Source organism: Parasteatoda tepidariorum, chromosome 9, assembly GCF_982258835.1.
Source record: "Parasteatoda tepidariorum strain Cologne lab strain chromosome 9, Ptep-v5.0, whole genome shotgun sequence".
Lineage (NCBI taxonomy): Eukaryota > Metazoa > Arthropoda > Arachnida > Araneae > Theridiidae > Parasteatoda > Parasteatoda tepidariorum.
In genome coordinates, this window is record NC_141763.1 from 24,517,277 (window position 1) to 24,531,375 (window position 14,099).

The window sequence follows — 14,099 nt, forward strand, 5'->3', positions numbered from 1 at the left end:
ACTAATTTTAAACAATGTCATCAACAAGAAGAACTAATTGGACATCTACAAAAAGAAGCCGAATTGTCATATTGAGACAGACCTGCCAACTCTCCTGCTTTTGCCTCAAATCTTTCCCCTCAGGCCTTCAGGGTGCTTTCTCCTGCTTTTTTCTATTTAGTGCACTATAGAGGGGAAAAAAACAACAATTTGTGCAATTTCCTTCCCAACTTGTGCTTCAGATCATGCTGGGCATTTATTTAGAAAAATTTTCCCCTATAGCAACATCACTAAAAATTACAGTGAGTGTGAACCAAAACAGCAGCCATAATCAATGAAATTGCAAAATTGGAGATATTTTGGACACCATTAGGCAGAATGTTTTTTCACTTTCTATAGATGGCAGTTTTTTTTTAAAATAATGCTAAATCAGCAACATCTGCGGTTTTAAAACAGTAGCAGTTAAAAAAAAATACATTTATAAAGTATTGTATTCCTCATTGACATATTTTGTTAATTTTGAACCTCTTCCTAAATTTTAAAAAATCAAAAGATGTGTTTTAATATAATTCTATAGAACCTTATATTTTATAGTAAGAACACATATCTTTATTAGTCAGTGTCAGAATCTTATTGTGGTCTATTTTATGTAATGTAAATAATATATTTTGAAATAAACTTCTTGTAGGAAGTGTGAATCAGGTTTAATTTTCAATATTGCGCTATGTCGTGATACAGAAAGGGTCTCCTGCTTTTTTATTTTCTAAGGTTGGCAGGTCTGTATTTTGAAATAAACTTCTTGTAGGAAGTGTGAATCAGGTTTAATTTTCAATTTTGCGCTATGTCGTGATACAGAAAGGGTCTCCTGCTTTTTTATTTTCTAAGGTTGGCAGGTCTGTTGAGAGAAAATGGCCTCTCTTATGCTGAAATTACAAGAAAAGTTGGTGGTTCAGTGACTTGTTCTGGTGTACGAAAGTTCTGTTTACGTTATGAAAAAACGAAACCAGTGGAAAATAACGCCAAATCAGGCCGAAAAAAATTAACAAGTGCTACTGCCGAAAAAAAATTAAACGGCTATGCCTTCAAGATAAAAAAAATTTCATCAGATGCCATTAGATGTGAAATGAATGCAGCTGGCATTGCAGTAAGTTCAAGAACAATAAGAAGAAGGTTATCAGGATTTGGACCACAAGCTAGAATTCCAAGGAAAAAACCATATTTAAATCAAAAACAACGCCAAAAGCGAGTTAAGTGGGCAAAAGAACACATTAAATGGTCAGAAAATCAATAGAAGCAAGTAATCTGGAGCGATGAGAGTAAAATATCGCTCTTTGGTAGTGATGATAGAAAATACGTGAGACGTAGAGTAGGTGAAGCACTTCATACTGATTGCATTGAAGCGACTACAAAATACCCAACAAATGCTATGATTTGGGCATGTATGTCTGCAGATGGTGTGGGCAGAATTCAAGTGATTGATGACATTCTGAATGCCAAAAAATACATCGAAACTGTCCTGAAACCAAAATTGATGCCTTCCATCAGGGATCTCTTCCCCAACAACGCACCATTTATTTTTTAGCAGGATTCAGTTCCATGCTACATAGCAAAAATATGCAGAGCATGGTTTATAACCATGATATATTACCATGGCCCTGATAACAGCCCTGATCTCAATCCAATTGAAAATTTGTGGCGACCTTTGGAAATTCTTGTACGAAAAAAACGTTCATCCATTAAAAAAAAACTTATTGAAGCTATAATTGATTCGTGGCACCATGTGATTACGAAAGATGAACTCCAAACACTCGTTTACTCGATGAAAAGACGCTGTGAAGCTGTCTTAAAAAATAAGGGTTATCCTACTAAGTATTGATTGTGTAAGTATCACTTTAAAAAAATGCAAATCTAAGATAGATCTTACTATTAGTTGCATAACTTTTTTTGTAATACAGATATTGTAAAACTGTATTTATTATGAAATTCTACATTAAATTACCTTTAATTTGATATACAAACGTTTGTTTTTAAGTGAAAATTAATATATTCTACAAGCACACAAATTTGAAAAACATGAAACTTTCAAAAAATGTCCACACTTTTGGCCACCACTGTATAACTGTATATATATATATATATATATATATATATATATATATATATATATATATATATATATATATATATATATATATATATATATATATATATATACTATAAAGAGAGAGAAATCACTGGGGATAGAAAAAAAGAGAGTTAAAGAGGAAAATTAAAGAACTACAGATCTGGAAAAGAAATCTTTCCCTCTAACGAATCACTGGAGAAAGAAAAAAATTGTCCCCTTTAAATTGAACAGAAGGGAAAAAAAATAATTTAGCAAAGTAGTTTATTTGTGTTAACTTTAAACTAAATCTTGCTTTTAATAACATTAGAGATAATGAATAATTCAGAAAAGAAAAATGTATAGTGCGAAAAATGAAGCTGTATACATAAGATTGGGCTGGAAGAAAAAATCAAATATTTGCATCGGTGACTCAGGTAATAGAGAACTCATCTCCCAATGAGGTGACCCAAGTTCGAATCCCAGTTATGGCTGGTTATGCTCCCAGTTATGCTCCAGGATCGCACCAACCACAGTGCTGATGTAAAATATTCTCAGTGGTAGACGGATAAGAATCCCTTTCTCATCGCGCTATCCCGGCAAGGTTTTCGATCCTCTCCATGAAACGCAAATGTGAGTTAGTTCTAAAATTAGAAGGCTATGGAGCTCACCAATGATAGTCGTATACTCAGAATGGAGTTGGCTGTTTAACATCGGTTATAAAATATGTAATCAATATGTAAATAAATATAATCTACATTAGGTATAGATCACTCATTTTTATATAAAATTTTAAACCTTCACTAAATAAAATTGTAAAATTAAAATTCGCACAGAGTATACATACAAATAGGAATGATGCTGGTCCACCAACATTAAGACCTGACGGAACTTTTTTGAAGAATGACAAGCCGATTTTGGAATTAATAGAAAAGCTAGGTAAATACAGTCAGACCTCGATATAAGGTCATCCGCATATAAGGTCACCCCGCATATAAGGTCACTTTTCCAAAGTCCCGGCTCACTGAATAGGAATTCTTTGTTACAGATTATCGGATATATGGTCAAGTTTTAAAAATCGTTATCGCTTATAAGGTCATTTTTATCTGAGGCGTAACATGGTGTCCACCACATGCATAGCAAGTTGTTTTCGTCATGCTGGTTTTGTGAGTTCTCTGAATATCGTGGATGACGAAACCGAAGAAGAACACGATATTCCTCTATCTATTCTGATGGAAGATTTGAAAAATCTTGGCTATGCTATTGAAGGGGACGCTGAATATGGTTTGACTGATTAGGAATTTGCCACCACTTCTGAAACTATAATTTCTGAAATTGTTTCACAACTTGTGGACAATGACAGTGATCCTGAGAATGTAGCTGTAACCCAAAGGAAAGCCTTCAATGCAATAAATGTCCTACGAAATTTTTTTACAAACCATGAGGGAGCTGAGGAACATTTTGAGAAGTTACAAAATCTAGACAACATTGTTCGAAAAATGAAACCAAAAACGAGACGAACCTGCATATATGATTATTTTAAATAAGGTAAGATGTAATGTATGTATGTACACTTTAAGGAAATTTGTAAACAGCTTTATTTTAAGTTTAAAAATAAATTTTAAACATCTAACTTTCTTTAATTCTTTACTAATTCTGTTAAAATTTATTGACTTAAATATTCAATTTATGGCCGATCGTTTTCGTTTGTATTACCATTTTTAAAAAATCATAATGTGTACTATTTATGTGCTTAGTTATGAACTGCTAATGAATCGGTTAAAAGGTCACCCCTCTTATAAAGCCACTTTTGCGATGTCCCTTAGGGTGACCTTATATCGGGGTCTGACTTTATTTATGTTTATACATATAGATAATTCTCTATGCCTTTTTATTGCTTTTGTAGGGAATGTTAGTTTCGTCGAATACATAAAACATTTAAAAATAAATTTCATTCCCCTCTGACTTGAATAATGATCAGCAGTTTTAGTTGATGTTATATTTAGCTGCAATTTAGCTTCGTTTCATCTTCAGAACTTGTTATAAGAAGAAAAGTTTATGTTAAACTACAATATTCTTTAATCTTACCTATAATATGCTTTAATTTTCTAAACACTAACTTATCGAAAACATAATAAATGCAAGTAGATATTTTTTTGTAGTACATAACGAATGTAAGAAAGTCCTTGTTTAGATAATATTTTTTAAAATTTAAAATCCGTACATAACATTATTCCTTAATTATCTTTCTAGTGAAAACTGTCGGTACAGAAGAACAGAAATCTTCTATAAGTAGTGAAGCACAAAAAAATAAAATCAAGACCATTAGGAAAAAAAAACGTGGTTGCTGAAAATTTTCAAATATCTGAGTGTGAAGATAGAGACAGCGCCTTTCCGGAATTCAAGGGAAACCTAGGTAAATAAAACTTTAATTTTAATTCCTCCTTATCACTTACAACTCTTATCTGCTTCTGAAAGTAGTGCTAAAGGGTTCCGTTGTATCTAAAATCCATTCAATGAAATTAAAAGTTATACAAATTATCTAGTTACAATATAGGTTATAATAAAATTAGAAATTATAATCTTAAGTATAGCTTTGTTTCTTAGAAATTTGTTAAACCAGCTATCGAAAAAAAAAAAATTCTGAACGATGTAATAACCTATGATATGTTATTCTTTAAGCTCCTTTTTTTGTTTAATGGTTTTCGGTAAAAATATTTTTAAGAAGCCATTATAACCACAATTTTTCAAAACTTGTTGATTTACCTTTTCCACGTCAACATTTTAAAGTTTTGAAAGAATGCCTTAAAACTTTTTTAATTGATACCATATTTTTTCTTGCAATTTTAATAATTACATAGACAATAAGATAAATATTTTTTATTTTATTTCAACAAATAAAAATATTTATATACGTTTATATTTAATAAATTCTCAATTCACAATTTCGAAAATTTATATTGAATTTATCCTGTTATTACCTTGTTGCATCGATTCTGTTTTATTTTTAATTCATTCGACAATTCATATTTAATTCATTGTTTTAAATTTAATCGTTTTACATTTTCCATAAAATAAGTTCTACTTTTAAATATCACTACGACCAGCTATTCCATTCTATTTCACGATAAAAGTCAACAAGTGCGATATGTTTCTCACTTACCAATATTTTAATTCCTCTTGTCATTTTCTATTTTCAAATATGCACATTTTTTCAGTAATTAGAAAATAAAAATAAAGTCCTTTTATTTATTTTTTTCAAATATCACTGGATTTAAAAATTAATTGAATTTTTAACCTTGTTCATATTTGGAATTTTTACTTAGTTTATACAAGAAATAATTCAATTTTATTACTATTTTTCTCTAAGAAATGTGCCCTCGATTCCGAAAATGAGTCATCTAGAATTGGCGATTTTTCGCGTGTTCTTTTATTAATTTTTTTAAAACTTTTTAATAGTTATAAATTTCATGACATTTCCGGAAGAATGCAAAATTAAAATAAATAAATAGATAAATAAAATAAAAACTATTTAAAATCTAAAATTGCAAAAAACCCTAAAAACGAATTCTAACGATTGCATTTATTGAAATGTTTCATTTTTGGAACTTGCGATTTCACGTAATGATCAAATACAGTAGCAACTCGACTATGGGGCTGTTAAGCAGAAGTATGCAAAGGAAAGTAGGCTTTTGGTCTTCTAAGTTCTTCTCGTGATTTTAAAAATATTTGTAAGGAATATGATTTATACAAATCACTGAGCAAGTGCCCGAATCTTACAACAATTTAATCGTTAAATGTCCTCTTATTTTTGTTTCAGTTGAAGTTATTCAATTTCTAAGTAAATGCATAAAGTTATTTTTAAGAGTACGCATTTAAAATATTTACGTTCTTGTTCTTATCTTGTAATCTGTATATTAAATCTAAATATACATTTTCCCCCTTAATTTCAGAGGATCATAGTAAAAGTGAAAATAATTATTCTAAAAATATCATTTCGGGTGAATCAACAGATTTCGATGATGTGAGAAAATGAGTTTATTCCGATTATGAGTTTTCGGACTCGGAAGATGATCTTACTTGTACAGAAATGCACCGTAAAAAAGAAGAAAATCAAAATCATGTAATTGTTGTGTCTACTAATAACATTGGTAAGTGGGATAAAAAGCATTATTGCATATTTTGTGGGAAGCAATTTGCAAAACTACCTCATCCTTTCGAAAGTACTCATGCGGACGAGGAAGAAGTCCAGTTCTTAATGAGATTTAAATCGAATGAAACTGAAAAAAAAAAGAAGAGATGACCAACTAATGAAATGAAGAAATAGAGGGACGCCTAAACATAACATTGAGGGAAAGGTGATCTTATAGTCGCCTATCGACCTAAAGAATCAACAAATCCGGAAAACTACATACCGTGCCCAGGTTGTTTTGGGTGGTAAGCGAAAAGAGACATTTGGAAGCATAAGTGCCCATTTAAACAATCTGGTGCAAGGCTGTTAAGCGAAGGACGAATGCTAATACCCACACCCTTTGCAGTAGATGAAAATGTTAAACAGTTACTGAACAGAATGCCGCAAGATAAAGTCTCCCTTGCAATTCGAACAGACTATGTCATTCTTGAGTACATTCGGAGGTTATATCACAAAACAGGAGGAGACCAACCTCACCGACAAAATGAAATACGCAATAATGCGAGGGAAATGGGAAGACTCCTCGTACAGATGAGGAAAGTAAAAAAATAAAAATTCATGCTCCATAATGGACGTAACTGATCCAGCCCAATTTAAAAACATAGTTGAATCTATCAAAATAATATCAGGAATGAGCTTCTCTGCATCTTGCAGATCAACTCCTGAGCTAGCTCGAAAGTTGGGCATTCATATCAAAGCATGTGCCTCCATTGTCGATTGAGAGAAGAGACAAAGTTCTACGGGACAGGACGGACAATTTTCTGACCCTCTTCAATATGAACTTTATAACTGAAATCGGTGCTGAAGCAAAGCGAATTCGAAATAAAGCTACGAGAAATAAAGAAGAGCTTATTCCTCTTAGCTCAGATGTTTTAAAACTGAGCTCTTATCTAAAAAACTAAATCGGAGGAATGCCTCCATATTTTAGAAGATAAGGACAGTCTCCACCATGAAATACTTTCCGCTTTTTCGGAGTTGCAAAAAGTGACTTTAACACAAGTCATAGTATTCAGTCGAAGGAGAGAGGGAGAAGTGTCAAGAATCAAAATAGAGGACTTCAAAAAAATCAAAAGCTCAGCCGAATGGTCCGACATAATCTTTCAGAAAATGAAAGAGCTCTATGTAAAATATTGACAAGGATGGAAATCTAAGGGAAGGGGGATCGAACTGTCCCAGTTTTGCTTACACCATCTGTCCATAAAGCGATTGAAGTGTGTTTGCAGAACAGAGACCGAGCTAATAAAAACAACCCCTACTTATTTGCAAGCCATTCAAATTCTGCGAAGCTGCACTATCAGGGAGCGGCTTGTCTCCGCAAATATTCTGAAGAATGTGGAGCATCTCGCCCCGATAGTTTAAGGTCTACTAAACTGAGAAAACAAGTTGCCTCACTTTCGCAGATAATTAATTTAAAAAAAAACATGAGATGGATTCCTTTGCGTCATTCATGGGGCATGATAAACGAATACATAGAGAATTCTACCGGTTGCCTAACGATATCATCCAAATCGCCAAGACATCAAAGCTGCTTCTTTCCTTAGATCAAGGGAACCTGCAAGAAGAGGGCGGTAAAACCTTGGATGAAATCCAGTTTTCATTGGATAACGGTAATCAATTTTAATCTAAATTTAATTCAAAAAGTCATAAGCAAGAAGTTGAATTTTAGATTAAATCAAGAAATATTTATTTCAGAATCAGAAGAAGATGATGACTGGAGAAAATTTTGAAGAAAAAAATAAAGGTATATATAGGCGTCTGCACTATAAAATTTGAACTTAAGCTATATACATAAAATGTGTTTAAATGTATGTTAATTAGTGTTAAAAAAAATATAGTAATTTTATGTCACAAAAATATTTAACTCATTATTTCATACTTTTTTATTTTAAGGTTTGCATTTTTAAAGTTAAATAAAAGTTTAATAATTTATTATTTATTTCAGATATAGAAGAGAGAAATGCCCCATGTTTGCCTCAGATAGGACAAAAAAAAAAAAAAAAAACGAAGGATTAAAGGCAAATATAAAAATTTTCTCTGATTTTTTCTTTTCAATTTTTCAGTTTCTATTAAAACTTTTTAAAGTAATAAAGCGATGAATTATTTATCTAAATTTTCTGTTTATTTGAATTTCAAAAATTTATTTTTATTATTTATTTCAGATCTTTCAGTTTCTATAAGAACTATTAACTATTTATTTTTAATTTTTCAGTTTCCATAGAAACTCGTTAAAATAATTGCCTAAAAAGTTCTATAATTTATTTTTCTCTAGACTTAGTTTTATGTAAGAAATTTTTTATTTAATTATGATTCAGAAGAGGGAAATTTACCAAGTACTATACCATGCGGGTCTCAGAAAGGAAAAAGTAGTTTCTATGAGAACTTGTTAAACGTGTTTCTTTAAAGAGATTAATTTCGCAACAGTACGAAAAATTAATCCAGGTTTTATCTGAATTTTCAATGATTGATTTTGTAATTAGTGTTTAAATAAGCACATTGTTGATGTACGTAGTTTTCAAAAAATATTTTTAAAATACATGCAACTCATCAATTCTTTTTTTTTTGTGATGATCGTAAAATAATAATTTAAACTGATCATCATATGTTCATAACGAGAGATGTCATAACGAGATTTTTTTAAATTTGAGACGTTTTTGAAACTGAAGCAGTTTTGAAATAAAATTAAAATTTATTTTTGTCGATGTTTTGTATACGTTTTTGTAAGATTGAACTAAAATTTAGACCTGATCAATACAAATATTATTATTATTTTCAATTAAATGAAATTATTCTTTTAGACAGTATAAGTTCAGAAAATGAAACCAGAGACGATGAAGAATAGGGGAGAGTGGGGTCAATTGTAACATTTTTTCTTAACTATTTTTTTCTTAACTATTTTTAACTAACCAAAAATTCAATATATTATTAGTATTAATTGACAGACGAGTAAAGTAGACTATCCTCTACTAGAAAAAAAATCAATGCCTTATTTTAAATGTTATTATATTAGTTATAAACAATTTTTGATAGTCGTGCACTTGTTACAATTGTCCCTACTTACGGGGTCAATTGTAACAGTTCATAAATTCAACTAAAACATAGTTAATTTTACATATTATCATAGTTGTGACACATTTTTTATTGATCTAAATAGTAGTGATATTTTAGGAGTAAAAATAATAATGAGTAAAGACCTAAAGGGTTAAACTTTTTATTTTTAAGGGGTTAAAAATTTTAATTTATGCTGCGAAAGGTGACAAATTAAAATAATGCGCATGCAACAGAATATAAATGATATAGGAAACTCTTGGTAGTTCTTAAAGAGTTAAGTTATGGTTTGTAAACATAAGATTACTTATTTTCAGCTGTTACAATCGTCCCTTTACTTATTGTTACAATCGTCCCCAAGACGCCATTTCAGCTTCATTTGTTAAAAATAATGCTAGTTAATTAACAAAACTAATCTTTTTTTTAAATGTTAATTAAGGTGTCCACTTACATATTCGGCTAATAATTTTCATTTGTTCAAACAAAATTACTTTGTTAAAATATAATATTCTAATAACAAAAAAAGTACTTACGTAGAGTGAAAATATCTTTTGTGATGTAACTCTTTCAAAAGTACATAAAAATGGTTGCCAGCAGGGGTGTACATGTAGATTTATTAAATACACCTTGTGCGCCACCTAGGAACCAAATCTAGAACCCGACACTCGAAATTTTTGCTCTGTTACAATCGTACCCTGTTACAATTGACCCCACTCTCCTCCTAAATCCAAACATGGTAAATCCATTTTTACATAATACTTCAATTTCTAACGTAATCCAATAAGAGTCAAAATCTATACTAATAAGTGCAAAAATTTATATCTATGTATATATATGCACTAAAATATGTTTCCAGTACTAGTATTTTTCCTGAAAAAACATTTTTAAACAATTTTATAAAATACTAATATTTTTATACATTTTCAGATCAAGGATTTTATATCTGAATCTCATTAAAACTTAGGAAGTGAACTCATTAAATGTTTAGAGTAGATGGACTCAAAGGAAAGACGTATTCAGTTTCTAATGAATAATTTTATAAATTTCGAGACATATAAGAATGTTTTAAATTAATACTTTTTTTATGATCAATTTAAAATATACTTTTACATCCATGGTGTAGTTTACAAGAACTCTTTTACATTTATGATTATACATTTTAAAACGAAATCTTTTTTGCCACGAAAAAAATTTTCGAAAGCCAAATATGTACTACACACTGTTTTGTTTTTAGGTGTCAACTCCAATGGCAAAGAAAATATGGAGCGATGATCAAAAAGAGGAAGTTGAAAAACTTTTAGGACATTACATAGCAGGAGGGAAGTTACCAGGGGCAGAAGCGATTCGTAGGTGTATCTCATCTGAGAAAAGTTTACAGCATAGGACTTGGCGGAATGTTAAAGACTTCTGTCGCAACAGAATCAGAAAGACATTACAATAAAATTTTGTGGCATTAAGAAAAATTAAAACTTGTTTTTAGTTATATGATTCGTTATATTTTTCTGCACAACTATTAAAGCAATTACATTCATATTCAACTACAATAACAATTCATATTTTTCCAACTCCATCATATCTACATTTTTAAAGCAATTAGGAAAGAAAAATTTAATTTTCATTTAACAAAAGTTATAATGTTTTTAACATTGTTACTATTTTTGATCTTTTGTATGATTTTATTTCATAAGCAAGTTTCTTAAAATTCTTTTAGTAATATTCTCTCTCTCTTTAGTAATATTCTCTCTCTCTCTTTATTTAATAATTGTTGGCATACTATAGCCAAAAAACTGGGAGTTACTAGTAAAATACTCGGCAAAAGTTGTGCAGGCTTGCTGTAGTTATAATTTGCTAAAATTGAATTTGTAAATTTATTTCAATCTTCTTATTTCTTAAAATCTCGTATTTATTTTATTTATATCGTATTTCAGCCAAAGTTTTCTCGCAACGAAATAAGAAATAGATCCTTACGAAATAATTAAAAACAATTTTACCATTATATACAAGGAAATATACAAAATGTAATGTTTTTTTTTCATGTACAAATGTATAAAATGCAGAAAACAAATGTTTTTGTCTCTGAATTTGAGTTTTCTAATAAGAAGTCTTGAATATTTGCTTTGTGTGAACTTTATAACCAATGAAAATGATTAGTAAACAGCTCTTTTTAACAATTATTATATTCATTTTGAAATTATTTTAAAGAAATATGTAATAACTCCAAGAACACTGTTGCACTATTAAGTTGAACTCAAAAGGGGGAAAATCCTTTAATTAAAGAGGGCACATATGTAAAATAATAATAAATAAATAAAATAAAATCAATAGTGGAAAAAAATGAAAAGGAATGAAACGATGTTAGCACCTATCATTTCTTGCATTGTTTAAAACTTGTGTTCAATCCAATTCAATGAGAACTGCATTCTGCTTCTCATCAATATTCTTTTTAATAATATATAAGTTTATAAATTTTTAGCATGAAATAAAGTAAAACTTGCAATTTTCAGCTTGTTTATGTAGACTGAGTTTATACACTTCGAAATTATTTCGCAAATTTCAACATGGAGAGGAAAATCACGAAAACCTCCCACGGTTAGCCGGGTGGCAAGGGGACTCTAACCCACGATCCGTCTAAAATGCAGAAAATTGTAGTCAGGAAATACCCAAAAATGTATGCAGGAGGATCACAATTTGCACTATATACTGTAGAATAATTAATAATAAGTAATAATTGATAGTAAGTAATAAGAAGAATAATTAATAGTAAGTAATATTTATTTTTAAAACTACCAATTTTATTCATTTTGGTAAATCTGTTAAGAGTCAAAACTTCCTAAATTTTAAACATGATTGGATGAAATAAAAAGAAAAAAAACATGACGGTGTTTTAAGCAAAGAAACTTTTGTGCAAAACATGAAATTTTTTTTTTAAAGAAACTGCGTGTAAACTTGCATAGCAGTTTGAAACTTGGATAACCATTGCAAATTATAATCGTCATCTCAAAAATAGTATTCGTACCTTAAAAAATTTCCGCAAATAAATAATTCAATGATATTTCCTTTTAATTTACTTGGTATATTTTTTTATTTGATGTTATGCTAACTTCAACACCATTATTCTAAAAAAAAGTTTTAAAAAAATACAAATTAACTCAGTTACACCAAATGATACAGAAAAGGCCTGCACAGCATACGGTACGCAGCTAGGTGCGGTCCGGTCCGGCCGCACTCAGTTAGCGTTTGTGGCCCTTAAAATTTTTATATATATTCCCACTTTGTTTTTGGATATGATTAAATTCATTTATTATATTATTGAAACTTAGATTTTAAAATTTTTTCCCGAATATTCCAGAATGCTCTCCACAGAACAAAAGACAATTTGATGTTTTTCATTAAAGCTTTAAACATTGTTACTATTTTGCTCTTTAGCATGTTTTTGTTTCAAGTATCTGTATATGATTATCTTCTGTTTAAAATTCTTTTAGTATGCAAGCATTCCTAAATTAAATTCTTGAATGAACTTAGTACTAACATAATTTATTGTTTTATTTCATATTTTTATTTTAATTTCTTTAATATTAATCCTTCAATCTTTTTCATTTAATATATGTTCGCGTAGTATTGCTAAAAAAACCTGGGTTAATATCGCGTGATCTTGCTATAAAATAATAATTAGCTAAAATTTCAAATTTTGCCATAATCTATAGTTTTTCGCGATATATGCATTACACTGACTAATAAGATGCAAATAATTATAGTTGAATGATGATCGTAAAAATAGTTTTAAAATTTCGGATAATTTATTAGGACAATGTTAAAAATGATTAAAAAATATTGGTATGCGATTCTCTAAAGTTAAAAAAAATAAATAAAAAAAACTATTGAATGATAAAATTAGTGAGATCTTTTCTTATATTGTTATTAACCCCTTAAGGTAATCGTTTTATATTAGTGTAAACCGAGTTCCCGTCTTTATTGTGCTTTACCCCATCAAAACCTTCCTGAAATCCTTTTGACTCAAATCTATATAAAGAATTTATTGTGCTAAATATATCTGTATGAGAAGGGTTAAGAAGAAATCGCAAGTGCATTATTCAACAAAGTTTTCAAAAGATAACATTATGAGTTGAATTTTAAGCACAAATTAATTTTAACGAACGATTTTTAGATGGTATTTCGATCATATGTAGTAATTGACATAATTGATTTGATATGGTGACATTATTTTGACTATTATGTACTATATTTTTTAGTAAAAAGATACTTTTGCACCGCTTATTTAAAATATGGAATCGATTTCTCACAACAAACTACAGTTTTTATGCAAGTTAATAATTTATTACTAACCAGGTTTTTTTTTTAAATTCTCGCAAGTGGATACTAAGTGTTCCCACTTCAATGGCACGTTGATCTTCAAATCAAAAAACATCAACATTGACCTCCAAGAAAAGATGAATAAAATAGAAACGTGGTGCCTAGACCAAAAATTTAATGTAAACAGAGGAAAGTTGAAACTACTGATTATGCACACAAAAGAAAAACTATTCTCCGAAAATTTTTTTTTTCACCTTAATGAAATGATACCCATTTTTAAAAGAGCAAAAAAATCTTGGTCTGGTAAAAACAGGAAATTCTATTGGAAAGATCCTGTCAAATCAATAAAGCACAAGCAATTATCAATAAAGCACAAGCAGCCTGCCAGAAAATTACAAATTCTTCTTCAAAACTCTAAAATGGAACTCAGACTCAAACGCTTACTCTATATCTATGATCCGACCCATCCTA

At 29.7% G+C, this 14,099-nt stretch overlaps 1 long non-coding RNA gene across 2 annotated transcripts; it reads left to right on the forward strand.

The window, feature by feature from the left end:
- Positions 1-2,210: 2,210 nt before the first annotated feature.
- Positions 2,211-10,802, forward strand: LOC107447307 (uncharacterized). Of its 2 annotated transcripts, XR_011637891.1 has the most exons (6): positions 2,211-3,628; positions 4,334-4,496; positions 6,034-7,879; positions 7,965-8,013; positions 8,215-8,287; positions 10,552-10,802. It is a non-coding gene; the product is annotated as an uncharacterized LOC107447307 (long non-coding RNA). The 2 variants fall into 2 exon arrangements; XR_001584508.4 differs by having other exon boundaries at positions 2,211-4,496.
- Positions 10,803-14,099: the final 3,297 nt, after the last annotated feature.